Here is a 14,464-nt window from a genome sequence, read left to right on the forward strand (position 1 = left end):
ATCATACGTAAAGGGCTCAACAGGGAGAATGTAAACCCTATCCTTAAGTTATTGCAGTTTAATCAGCTATATCCATAAAAGACAAACTGAAATAGCAGAGCAAGGGGGAAAAGTCTATTTTATAATAAACTGAAACAGTATAATATGAAGAAAACAAACTGTATGCTTGCAGTGTATAATTTACACTTATTTAAAATAAATATTTCAGTTGAACCTGTTCAGAACACTCAGAATTCAGAGAATAAGTCCATTAAAACTAAAGTCATAAATTCAAGATTTGAAGGAGAATTAGAGTAAACCCATTTAGAAATGCTTAGTAGATTAACGAATTCTATAAAGGTAGCTCATTTATGGGTGCAACAAAACCTTTTGGTATCATACTTCTTTTTCCTGATGCAATTACCCATTCCCAGTTGATTCTGTGCCATGGTTGTTTTGGATTGTTTAATTCACTGTAGCTCTAAGCTGTGACTGTGAGGTTTAAGATCTGGGCAAAAAAGAACACTTGAATACCTGGGGGCATGAATTCAGACAGCAGGGTAATAATTAAAGTTTGCATTTGAAAGTGAGTATTTTACAATCTACTGAGCTAAATATGGACATTGTCGTTTTACTGCACTAAAGAGAAAGCAGAAAATCACATTCTTCCTTCATTCTAGCTGAGTTCTGTGTTATCAGTGAGTGCCATTGTTTTCATTTGGATGAGGAAAGTGAACTTTGGAAAATGAAGTCTAAAAGAAGTATAACAACATATGCATCATCATTGCCCTAATTAAACCAGTACATAAGAGGATCTTCTCAGGTCTGGGTACCTGGAGGAATTGGATTCAGACGTCAAAAACCAGCAGTGATAGGACTTCAGTTTAGAGACAGTTGTGAGACAGATCTGTATAGAACTGACCCAAAAGACCAGAAAAATCACACCTGGATGAGGTGTGATTTCCAATTTGCTTAGTGAAAAAAAGGAAGACCCTTTTAGTGATGAAATCAGCATAAAACTGAGAGCAATTTCCATCTAAGTTTCCACTCTGTCTATGAAAAGAGTCTCAAATTCAGGAGAGGGAGCTGCAGTGAACCTTGAGCAGCTCACAGTAGTTCAAGGGAGATGGATTTCTCTTCATCAATGAAGCCTGACTCTATGTTTGTGGTTTCCTAACACAGTGTTCTGCTTTATTTATGTGACCAGCAGGTTCCCAAAGTGGTTACTCCTTTTTCTTTTATGTGACTGCCATATTTTGCAGTGTGGTGCTTTCGTCCTGGTTGGGCTGTGCTGCTACCTGAGAGAAGGAAAAAACATTCAGTTTGTAAAGGGTTCTGCTTTGCCCTGCGTCCAGAAAGGGGCAGAGCCCACACTGAAAACATGCAGATTGTACATACACCTTCTGTCTCATGTGGAAAGGAAAGCCAAAGCGTTCAGGAGGCCAAAAAGCGACTGCCTAGGAAAACTTCAGAGCATAGTTGAAGCAGACACAATGGGCCCAGAGGCAGCAAGATCTTCCCCTTCTTAGCTGTATAGTATCTATCTGCCCAAACACCTGAAAGAACTTAATCATACACTTTCACAGAAAATATTTTTAAAGTATGAAAATTGGCAGAACATACTCCACCTACCCTGTGCTCCAGCTGGGCTTCAGAGATCAGAGGGGCTGGATGTTGCTGGGTTCCACTTCTGACTAGAACCAATTCAGCACTGCAAGTCTGGTCATGTTCAATAGGGTGTTTCATGAACAGTGTGATTTATTGATTGCTGTGGCAGCATATGGGTCAGAAATTGCCATGGCACTGGTATCAGAAAGGTAAGTCAGTGGTATACCAGAGAATGGAGCTTATTCCACAGGCCTCTTTATAGGGGAGGAGAGGGACACAGCCCTTCAACAGCCCCAGAATAGAAAGGTGGAGTCTCCTCTGACCTCCTTTCCCTCTTAACTCACATGTCTACTGTTTACTTTGAGAGTGGGAAAAATGTCAGGTTCTAACTGATGTAATTTTATGACCAGGTGAAATCTGAGGGACTTTATTCACACTTGTTATGCATATGCAGGTTTTATTTTGTCGGCATATGAGGGAGTGTTAAAAGCAATATATATTTTTGAGTTAATGAAGCAAAGTTCAATTTTTGGTCACTGTTTGGACCATTCCTTGTCTTAGCTCCCATTGGCTGCATTACTTTAAACACAGCATGGCCACAACACCTCTGTGCCACTCCATCCCTTGTTTCCTGAGCTTCTCTCAGAGCAGCACACCAAGCTCCCTCAGTGTCCCTGCTCTTGGGGCTGCAGACGTCTTGTTTCTGGTGAATTATTGCCCCCACAGACACCTCTCCTTGCAGCACTTTGTGTTTAGTATTTCTTTCAGTATTCTCTCAACAACATTCCTGTTGTGAATTTCAGCAAAAAGGACCAGAGTCCTTAGGTTTGGCACCAAACCCCTACCTTACTTGCTGAAGAATTGTTTTTCTAGATTTCCCCTGTTCATTTCTGAGCTCATAAGATTCACTTGCCTGTTGCCTTTAGAAACCACTGGGATCTCTTTGTATTATGTATCAATGCCCTCACTGGAACTCAGTGTACCAGGTTGCCTTCAGAAGAATGTCATCAGAAGTACGTACAGTCATGCCAGACACAGTGCTTATTCCTTTTTCTGTATGTTGAGTAAGCAAAGCACGGCCTGGGGACTGTAACTTACGTGGGTTGTAAGGGCATGAAAACCATTTCAACATCAGTTCTGCATTTTGCTCCTTCCTTTGCAAACCAGTGCTTAAGCCATCCCTCTCTTTCCTAATTTTAGGCACTAGGATATGATCATCCAGCTGTGAAGATCTCGGGACCCAAACAGCTGTGGTTGGAGTCCAACACGTTGGAGAACAGGTACTTAGCAAAATTCCCCCCAGCTCCAGCTTCAGCATAAAGACTCCAGGTACTTGATTCAAATGTGGTCTGTAAAAACCTTCATCCTTTATCTTTTCACCCCTCCATCAGTCTGACTTCTGCTGTGTTGCCCTCCATTGTGCAACATGATGCTGCTGCAGTTCTGAGCCCTCCCTGGGAACTGTCTAGAACTCCAGTGAATTTTTGCTCTTTTTGGTAATTTTTTCAAAGGTGAAAGTCCCCTTTTGTTATCTTTGCGGGTTCTGTGCTTCCTTCTAATTCCTTCTTCTGTCTAATTCTGCTATTCTATTATTTCTTTAGGATGTTTTGGTAAAACTGATATGAAATATGTGAAATATAGTAATTCTGAATTAGATGTTTTGTTGTTGCTGTTCTGTTCTTTTTTTTTCTTTTCTTCTTTTTTTTTTTTCCTCTCAAAGGAAAGCTCCGAATAACTGAAGTAAAAAGCTTGTTCTAGAAGTGAAGGAACTGTAGAATTTTGGAAGCTTTCAAAATTAATGACTGATCATATGCCCTAGAACATTTCCTTTTCCAGACAGTGTAAGTTTTTTGTGACAAGCATGAGAGAATTGTGAGAAAAAGCACTGCTATGCTTGTCAAGCATTTTTGGATGCAGCTATGTGTCTTTTTGCTACAGTGTTATACAAGTTACTTTAAAAGTGAAGTTTAAACTGGTCATGCTGTACCTGATGACACTTTTGCTTCACATTCTGTTGAGGTCTGACAAAATTCCTGTTAATCTATAATAAGCACAGTTCTATTGATATGTCTGAGTAAAGTTGCATACAAATAGATTGATTAAAGGCATAATGAAAAAAAACAATCACACAACAAATTCATCTAGAATTCACAGGTTGGCAATTTCTATGCTTCATCCAAATCTCTAATTTAAGTTTTTTAATGACCTATACCAATACTTGCAGCAGCACACTGTAGGTCAAGATGTGCTGAGCAGCAGCTATGAGAATAAAAAGATCTTTGCTCTTATCAAGGACATAGAGAGTGGGAGAGGAAAGTGCTGAGGAAAAAGACAGCAATTTGCTAAAACCTGATTGCTGAGGTTCCCCCCCCCCCCACCCCAATTATTCTTTTGAGTGGGACAATCAATGTCGACACAGATGTTCAGGTATGTTAAACTAGAACCAAGCTAGAGCAAATAATTCTTGCAAATCTTTCGTAACAAAGAAAATAAGATTAAGTTCTTAAGGAAATATCATCCAAATGTTTTTCCTCTCAAAATGTTCTGAAAAATACCTATCAGCTTTGATTTGGAAATTTAGAATTATTAAGCATAATTCTTTCCTCACTTAATAATTGTCATCTATTAATTTCCACCTAAATTTTCCTACCAGGCAATTCTAAGCAGTGCCACTCCTTCCCCTCACAGTAGTTACCTCTGTGTTTGTTGTCTGAAAATGCCATTTTTGCCCCAGAGCAGTTCTCTGTGTTTTAACATGCATGTGCACCAGCAGAACCCACCACACTTGCACTTTTATTATCCATTCTGCAAGACACTCAGCTGCTGCCTGTTCCAAGAAGCAGCAGCAAGAGTGGGACAGGACTACTCTGAAATGGTCCTAATTACTCCAAAATGACTCGGCTGGGTAAGTCAGAGCTGGCAAAGTGCCCTGTCAAAGGAATTAACTTTCTCCAATGGCTGAACAGGCAGTGAGTAGGTCTGCTCACTGTTCGCTTCTCTGAACCTCCTTGTCAGAAACTCTGCATTATTCCAATTTTTAAAACTTACTTTTAGCACAGAACTTCCCTTTTGCAATTGTGAGCTCTTATGAGTTATCCAGCCAGCACATTGGTACAGAGTTGACCAAGCTGGTTGGTAGCAGAACTTTTAGCACATTGATTTCTAATGCCTTTGTGCTCCTTACTCAACTCTTGTTTTGGTGAGTTGCTTTTTCTTCCTCTTAAGCTGCTGGTGCTTGATAATATCTCTGGAGTTTGTCCTAAGGGCATGCTGGACTATTTCAAATCATCTCTTCAGTGACCCTCTGCTTCCTCCCAGCTACCCAGAGCACTATGAAGTCTATTAATTTTCAAAATAAGGAAAGGGATATAGGAAAAGAACACTAATTAGGTGTGAGCCACAGGGCATAAGAGATGACATTCTTCAAGACAGAAGCACTGCTCCTTTTACAGTTAAAATTGGTATATTTCCATAGAAGCGTAATGTCCTTTAACACACCTGAAGCTCGTAACTCTCATAAGAAAAAAGGTAACACAAAAGCCAAGAAATCAAAACAAATGTGATGGTGCACAGGTACCATTTAGTAAGAAAGAAGGAGAGGCAGAAATGGAAGATAACAAGATGATACTATCTCTAAGACTGGCTGATATTATCTCTGGCTGGCTGAAATTGAACCTTTTGGAAGGCAACAACTAGTGTACCTCATCAGTGATATTCTCCCACCTTCTCTGAAGGAGTGACCCTTCTGTAAGGAAAAATCAGATGTGGATGACAAAAGGGCCATGGAATTCTGTACATGGAGTGGATGTTGCATTCAATGTGCTCAGTTATGAGGTGTTGGGGGGGATTACCCCAACCATAAGTGTCCTCACAGACTGATTCATATGAGGTATAGCAGCAAAGACACTTCCTAACTAAAGATCTAGGAGACACTTACTAAAAGAAGAGATTTTTAATTTGTTGGGTGAGACAGTTAATTAACCAAATACAGAAACTGACACTTGGGTTAAAAAAACTCTATTCCCTGAATGAAATAGAACTATTTCAGCACAGAGGAAAAGCCAGATAATTTCATGAACATGATAGAATGGCCAAGGTGTGCAAACAAAGATTTAGTGTGTCTCAGCCCTAGGTCTTCAGAAGGCCAGAACAAACCAGAACAGGCCAAAAGAAATAGGCTTTTACTCATTAAAATGAGTAAGTGGAGATTCTCTAGCAAAGTGTTAGGAAAAGTGATGAGTCAGTCTGGCAGTGGGGGAGCAATACCACTTCTGACTGAATTTAGCCATAAGTAGTTCAAAAGTGCCTTTTCATTCATTCTTCATTTAAGTCTCTGTAGCTGCTTCTCCACTGAAAGCAATTAATGGTTTTACTTGTATTTTACTTCAACGTGGCTTGAGCTAAGAATGATTTCACAGTAAACTGGCTAGCACAAGATTTTTCACAGAGCAGCACAGTGAACCTAATCAACCAGGATGGTGGGACTCTGCCTGCCTCCCTCCACATTGCACAGAGCATCCCAGGGTACCAAGATATGTCCCAAGAGGAGTGATTCAACAACTACAGCAGTGGCCTGAATGCTATGGGAGTAAACAACTTCTTCTAATGACTGAGGGTATCCAGGAAAGCTTGCTGCTACTTAGAAAATCACCTGGTAGCACTAACTGCTGCAATGACTTTTCCACAGTGACATAAAAATCTTATATAACAAGAACCAGAGAAGGGGGAATTTTATGTTGCCTATTGTGGCTTTGGCTCTTTTTTCATACAGGAGCTCAGATGCTGCATAGTGCAGTCCTGCCTTGAGGAGACAGAGAGTTGGTGTTGTACAAAAGAGAGGCTGGTAGAATTAACACAGTTCTCTGGTAAGGTCAGGGGGCTCCTGTGCTTCCAGGGCCTGGGTTTCCTTTGGAGCTTCATTTTTTTTTCTGTTTTGAAATATTTAGAGAGATTGGATAAATGATGCTTAGGCTTATAACTTTTCTAGCAATAAACAGAGTTTATAGTCTGTGATGTACAGTCAACTGATGGCTGCTGTTACAGCAGGATATAGAAATAACATCCACAGTAGTTCAATAGGTGCCTGCCTTGCAAACATTCTGGGTGGTGGGGAGAGCCTCAGGCATTGACATTGCATGCTCTCATGCAGTCGTGAGGGCAAATTTAAGGACAGATGCCACGCTAGTGAAGAGATATCTGATGGAAAATCCAAGTGTAAACAGAACTTTGAAACCTAATTATGATTCAGCAAATATTCATACTGGTTACAGTAGCATAAAAGTCTTTAAATTTAATCAGCAGACCTTAATTCAAAGCCTATTTCTTCTATAACTTGGAAGGCATCAACAGCAGAGCAAGGGCAGTCCCTTTCTTGACTACAGAAGTCCAGTCAAAATGACATCAAGATGTTTGTGAGAGATGAGTATAACTTACTTTGGAACACAAATGAATGAAGTATTATGACGTGGAAGCAATGTAGTAAAGTAGCAATGAAGTATTTAAAGAAATTGCATTTTTTACCATGTTTGATGGATGCTTACACTGCAGTCTTGGAGGACAGCAGTACCAGAAAGAGCTGAGTGATCAAGGAAGCTTGAGGTGTATGAGACAGTGAGCCTGATTTACTGACACATGTTCCATGCTCACTTCTCCCCCTACCTACAGAAACTGAAAACACCTCACCTCTGGATTGCCACTAAATCATTCATTTGATAATGCATATTAGCCTCAGAACAGTCAGCTTTCAATTCCTCTGCACAAGGAGATTTGAAATGGAATTCTTACTGTTCTTTCTTTATCTTAGACACACTGTGTGTGTCACGTCAGTAATCTGCAGCAGAAATCTTCTAATCAGGTTAAAACATTCTCATTTATTGTTCAAGTTGTGTAAGATTTTGGGTTTGCTTTCTGCAGAAAGAAAATAATCCATGTCATGTTGACATCATGACTATAATGAAAATATTGTTACAGTTGGATTATGTGTGCTTCCCCTGCAGGTATTTTTTAGGTTCACTACAGCTGGTTTGATTTTAAGACTTTCACCAAAAGAGTTCTCAACTCTCTTATTACTGGTGTCTGTTTGGAGTCCAAGTTTACCTTAACCAGAGAATGTTGTTTCCTTAAGTCAAAATGAGGACTTAGATTTAGATTCCCTGTCTCAGTGATACACTTTGTCCTTTCAGCCTCATATTCCTCCTGCATCACTGAGTCTTTCAAACATAGATATGAATATAAGCATTACAGACTAACATAACAGAACAAAATTCTGTTACAATAATAGAATATCTTTAAATCACTGTTTTATTCAGTGAAAGGAATCTGTGACCCAGTACCATCTAATGATACCTAAAGAGGAACACTTCAAAAGAGTCTTCAGTGCATTAATACTGTTTCAGTGCTAGTATGCAGTGGAAAAAAAAAAAAAAAAGGAAAAATATTTCATCCCTTTAGGAAAAAAAACAAAAAAACCTCCCCCCAAAACTCAACAAAATATCTTCCCATCCTGATACCTTTACTGTTAACAAAAAGTGTACAGTTCTGGGTGAAAGAAAATTGTTTCACCCTCAGTTATAACTGTTTCTACTAGATCTGATTTGTTAGCATCACAGATAAAAAAAATGTTTTAAATTCAAATGCTTGTGATTCATGATTTAAGAGACAGACTTTGATTTTCAGTGTTTTATATTTTCAGGTTTTTGAATACCTGAGAAATACAACTTTGTAGTCCTTCAGCACTGTGGAAAACAATGAATTTTAGCATAAAGACTGACTTATTTTACATTCAAACAGCCAGCACATTAATGAGAGAAGAATTTAGCCTGCAGCTGTCCTGATTTTGTACATAGAATAAGTGCTAGAGGTGTTGTTTATAAACCTACTTATTATTTTCAATATTAATCTTTTCATTTTAAAAAGAACCTATACATTTAAAATGTATTTGAATGCTATGCTGCAGGTTTATACTGCTATTAAACAATTCCCTGAATAGAGTACAAACATAATACTAGACTTCATTAAAACAGTTCTCTTTCACCAAAGAAAGGACTGGCAGTATTTAAGCATCTGGTCCTCAGCCTTAAAGCAGCAACTGTTTTGGTTTTGGGGTTTTTTTCTTTGATTGGGTTTTGGTTTGTGTTTTTTTTGTTTGTTTGTTTGTTTTTTGTTTGATGGAAGAAAGCAAAGGGATATCTCAATCTACTCTACAAGGGAAGACAAGTTATGTGATCCAATCATGTGGCTCAGGGTGATTGCTGGGCAAAGAGATAGGCTCTGGTGTGGAGGACAGATTCCCTGTGACTTTCACAAACTCTCACTGGGCCCGTTCAGAAAAACCTCTCACTATCCTTCCTCCTGGTCATTCCTGGTATTTTAATTTTGAAATGCCAACAGAAACTTGCAATTAGCCACTGATTTCCTTCAGCTGCAAAAAATGAAAGATTGTGTTTCATTTCTTGTTGTGAGTCTTCGGATGGAAGATTTCTTTGATGTTTACCATTAAGTCTTTTAACCACACCTTAGGTGAACTTATTTAACAGGCTTTCTAATGTATTTCTCAGGTCTGGCTTCTATGCCTATCACAAGGGTATTAAATTCGCAAAATCTGAGAAGCACAACTAATTTGCCGATGTAATTAGTTATACCATGACTGATCTTTGTGAAAGTATCTGCAATGCTGTTGCAGCAGAAAAGGTGGAGGGAGGCAACATGATGTCCAGGAAGAGGTGGCACAGAGAGCAGGATGTGTCTGGCTTCTGGAGAAAAAACACCTTTGTTTAGTAGTTTTATTTATTTCTCAAAAATGATTGCCTGAGGTAAAGGTGAGGCCACACCTCCTGCAGTGGCTTTTGTAGGGAGTTGCATGCAGTTCCAACAACCTTGAGGTCACTGATCTGCTCTGTAACTACCACAGAAGCACATGGAAGGAATAATCAAAAAGGGGAGTGGAGAAGGATGATTCTAGACACAGTTAATTTATTACTCTTACATCATCTGCTCTTTATTTAATTGCTACCTGAGGAGGCTGGACATGGAGTTTATAGGGTCAGCAGGTTACCTGGTCAGCCTTGGATGGGTTTAAGAAAGGTAAAAGGGGTAACTTACACCCAGAATTCACTAGCACATATTAATTCCCACTTTCACTTATAAGGCCCTTCATTACTCATTTTCAATTAAGTGCCAACACAAAAATCCTAAAACCTTCAAGTGGGAATTTTAAACAGGAGTGAGGTAGAGGAATTAGTGTTGTCCTGATCATCTTCCTGGCAGAGAGGCGCAAAGCAGTGGAGGGAGAGTACATGGACAGGACACCTGGCTGGTGCTGGGACTACACAGTAGGTAGGAGTTCTGTTCCCTGTTTGACTTGGGAAAACATTCCTACCGATTCCATCTTCCTTCCATTCACCTTTCATGACCCCATGCTGAGCTAGGTCAGAGAAATCCTCAGGCATAAAAATGAACTCTATTTAAAAAAGAAAAAAAAATTAAAAATAAATTAAAAATTAAAAAAAAATTAAAAAACCCCCACCTTGTTCTAGCAGATCAGCTGTGCAAATGTTGGTGCAGGGAAGAGAAGATGAAGAGATGTGGAAAAATTCTTTTCAGAAACAGTTTGAATCTATGCTACCTTCAGTTGAGTGCCTTCAACCTAATGTAGTTTATTGCACATCATGTTCAAGCCTGAGAAGATATTTCCGTGCTTTGGTTTTGGATTTGCAGGTAGGACTTAGCCTTGGGCATCAGTGAGTGGTCATGCTGAGGACTCAGGTGTAACACCAGCAGCAGGACAGCTTTAGGCAGAAAAGCTCAGGCCTCTCATTCATGCAATTTAAGAATGCATCTTCAGCAAATGTTTCTCTTTTGGTTTTGCCAGCAGCTGAGCAAGAGCTCAGGCATTTTACTCAGGAAATCTTGTTTCTGAAAGCTGTTACTGCATACTACAGAACCTGCAGTTATACGCTAATAGGACAGAGTAATATTGTTGGTTTGAAATCTGTCATAGAATCAAAAACCCCCTGAGGCTGAATGGCTCCTCTGGAGCTCTCCTAATCTGGTCAAAGAAGGACCAGCTCCAAAGATAGTTACACTGTTCCCTTTTCACTTACTTGATACTTACCTCTTACCATTAGGGCATCTTCTTACATGTCTACCACTACTTTGAAGAATCACAGAATGTTCTGAGTTGGAAAGGACCCACAAGGATTATTGAGTCCAACTCTTGAGCGAACAGCCCACAGAATTGAAATTAAAGCTCAGCTTTCACTTCCCAAAATGTCACACACTATTGTTTCAAGGACGATACACAGTAGGACAAGCATCCATCGTACAAGTGTCCAGTGAGCTGAGTAACAAACATATTGCAAAAATAATGAAAGGGATCCCCCTGATAGCTGAGTTCTGCTGTAGAGATGAAACACTTATAAAAAAAAGGCTGAGAAAGAGATTTTTGGGGGTTCCTCTTTGCATTATATCCTTAGCAGTCCTGCTTTCCTTTCTGCTGCAGTACTGCAGCCTGAAGTCCTCCAGGGCACTGCAATTCACCAGCCTGTTATTAAAGCTGACTTGAGGGTAAAATTGACTGGGAGTCCTCAGAAACACTTCGGGAAATTGGCCTTTTGTTTTTTTGGTATTTTTCTTCACATAAAACAGCTCATTTTATAAGTGGTTTCAATGAGATATTATTTGGGAAGGGCTTCTTCTCAGACTCAGGCTTATCCTAGGTGGAGATTGCTGGCAACCCCCCTGCCTCCTCCCTGAAACAAAACAGTATGAAGCCAGTCCCCATCTCCAAACTCTGCTGAATTGAATGATTTTGGGGGAGGAAGGACTGGAAACTAAATCTTTCCTGTCCTGCTGGGGCATTGTGTTTGATAAAAGAATAAAACTCAAATCTGGTCAGTTTAAATGAGCTTTGACTTTCTTTATTATTTGCGATATTAGAAGAAAAGGTGTAGTGATTTTGTTTTTGCAGACTTACTAGCATTTTAATTCTAAAAATAATTGCTATCGCTTTTTAAATTTAAAACTTTAAAGATCACATATTTATTCTCATTAATATCTTGTTACTTCTCAGTTCCATAGTAAAATGTTGAATTTCCCTTATCCTGAGTTTGTGAGTATAGCATAAATTTTGCACACAGTGTTTGAACTCCCCTCCCGTCCCCTCCTCTCCCCTTTCCCTTTCCCCTTCCCCTCCCCTCCCCTCCCCTCCCCTCCCCTCCCCTCCCCTCCCCTTCCCTTCCCTTCCCTTCCCTTCCCTTCCCTTCCCTTCCCTTCCCTTCCCTTCCCTTCCCTTCCCTTCCCTTCCCTTCCCTTCCCTTCCCTTCCCTTCCCTTCCCTTCCCTTCCCTTCCCTTCCCTTCCCTTCCCTTCCCTTCCCTTCCCTTCCCTTCCCTTCCCTTCCCTTCCCTTCCCTTCCCTTCCCTTCCCTTCCCTTCCCTTCCCTTCCCTTCCCTTCCCTTCCCTTCCCTTCCCTTTTCCCTTCCCTTTTCCCTTCCCTTTTCCTTTCCCTTTTCCCTTCCCTTCCCTTCCCTTCCCTTCCCTTCCCTTCCCTTCCCTTCCCTTCCCTTCCCTTCCCTTCCCTTCCCTTCCCTTCCCTTCCCTTCCCTTCCCTTCCCTTCCCTTTTCCCTTCCCTTTTCCCTTCCCTTTTCCTTTCCCTTTTCCCTTCCCGAAACCTAACCTAACCTTCCCTTCCCTTCCCTTCCCTTCCCTTCCCTTCCCTTCCCTTCCCTTCCCTTCCCTTCCCTTCCCTTCCCTTCCCTTCCCTTCCCTTCCCTTCCCTTCCCTTCCCTTCCCTTCCCTTCCCTTCCCTTCCCTTCCCTTCCCTTCCCTTCCCTTCCCTTCCCTTCCCTTCCCTTCCCTTCCCTTCCCTTCCCTTCCCTTCCCTTCCCTTCCCTTCCCTTCCCTTCCCTTCCCTTCCCTTCCCTTCCCTTCCCTTTTTCCTAGTCCTTGACAACATCTGTATTTCCTGCTAACATTTGTATTTCAGGGGATTTCAACAGATTCTTACTTTCAAGACCTTTTTTACATTGACTGTGCTTTGTCTGTTCATTTTACACTTATCACCTCTCTCACAATGCAGGGAATTTTCAGAGATGTCTTGTTCTGTGTATTAACACATCTCCCCAAAAGGCTATCTAGTGACAAATCAATTCTTGTGTTAAGCATTTCTCTGTTGGCTTTCATAGGGACTACAAAAGCATATAGGATTGATTTGTAGGATAGAATTTATTCTCTTGAATCCCATTACAGAGATATCAGCAAATTTCTATTGACAAACTTACATTACAGTGTATCAAAAAGCCCTCAAGGGAAAACAGGTTGAAAATGTTAAATAATAGGTATTTTACTCAGAGTCTGTCTCCAACAGGGATGTCTTAATTACCTTATTTTCTGCAGAACAGCAGGTCTTGGCAGTGGTGCTCTCAGAAGCGCGGTGCACCCTGGTGAATTTGTGCCGGGATCACAGGGATTGAGGAAGCTGGTCCTTGACACAATCTTTAATGCCAGGGAGCTAGTTTGTCGTGTTTCTGTGGGCTTTTGCTGGTTCTGCAGGACAGCTCCATGAATAACAAACCTTATGTGGAAGTTTCTGAGTTTAGAACTATTTTCAGTTTTTCAGTTTCCTTAAATGCCTTTGCTGCCTTAGGGCACTAAGAAACCACTTACATTTCAATGTCTGGGAGAAATGATCATGACACATGGGAAGAGAAAAGGTTATGGACTGGAGCAAAAATAATATTTCAATGGTGGTGGGTGTGTCTACAGCTGTGTGCAGTACAATACCATGTGGAATGACAAAATGCTGCTCACTGGTGAAAACCTGCAGTGGGTTGACCACGGCTGGATCAGAGGTGCCCACCAGAGCCACTATATCAATTCCCTGTTCAGATGGTCTGGGGAAAGAAAATATCAGAAGAGGCTTGTGGGTCAAGAGAAGGGCAAGGAGAAATCACTCACCAATTTTCTCATGGGCAAAACAGACTCAGCTTAGGGAATCTGCTTATTTATTACCAGTCAAATCAGAGTAGGATCATGAGAATTAGAAGAAAACTTAAAAGGTCCTCCCACCACTTCCTGCCTTCTTCCCACACTTAATTTTATACCCAATTTCTCTACCTTCATCATGTGCAGCAGTCACAGGGGGATGGGGAAAAGGGGGTTATGCTTGGTTCATTGTATGCTGTTTCTGCAATTGAGGCTGTGCAGATTTTTCTCCTTTCTTAGGTGCTTCCTTCCCCTTACGGGCTAGTCATCACATCAACACACCCACCCAGCATAAATCAACCGTGCCTCCGGGTGTACTGGACTTGTACCTCTACTTTTACGTAAGTTTTATGCCAATGTTTGGTTTGTTTTTAAACAGAACATGGAGAGCTACTCTTGTAATAGGTAGCAGCCCTTCATGAAAGACACAGCTTTGACATCTATTATTCATTACGATAATGATGAGTTAGTCTGAGATCTGTCAGGGGTGTGGCAATACTTCCACTAGTTTCCACTAGTCCAATGACTGTAGGAGCAGAAGGTCCTTGTCTTTCTCTGGGAAACGCGTCCCACTGCTGAAAGCCAGCAACAGAAGCATTCTACACTAAATTCAAAATCCTAATTCAACTGTGAGTTCTTGATTCTAGTTGAGCAGAGCTGAATGTGAATTCAAGAATGCCACTGACCTGGCTTGTTTACTGCCTTTCTTAAGAGGAATATAATTATATCCCACGTTTAATAGGGCTTACATAAGTAACGTGCAAATATGACTCTGAGACACAGAACCAGAACTGAAATTAAATGGGTATTTTCTCAGGGCTTGCACACAGAGGGTTTGGGTCTTTTCTAGGTAATCTGACGACTTCAGGAAGTTAACACAGGAGCTTAAAGGGCA

The sequence above is a fragment of the Haemorhous mexicanus genome, chromosome Z (genome assembly GCF_027477595.1).
Source record: "Haemorhous mexicanus isolate bHaeMex1 chromosome Z, bHaeMex1.pri, whole genome shotgun sequence".
NCBI classification, from domain to species: Eukaryota; Metazoa; Chordata; class Aves; order Passeriformes; family Fringillidae; genus Haemorhous; species Haemorhous mexicanus.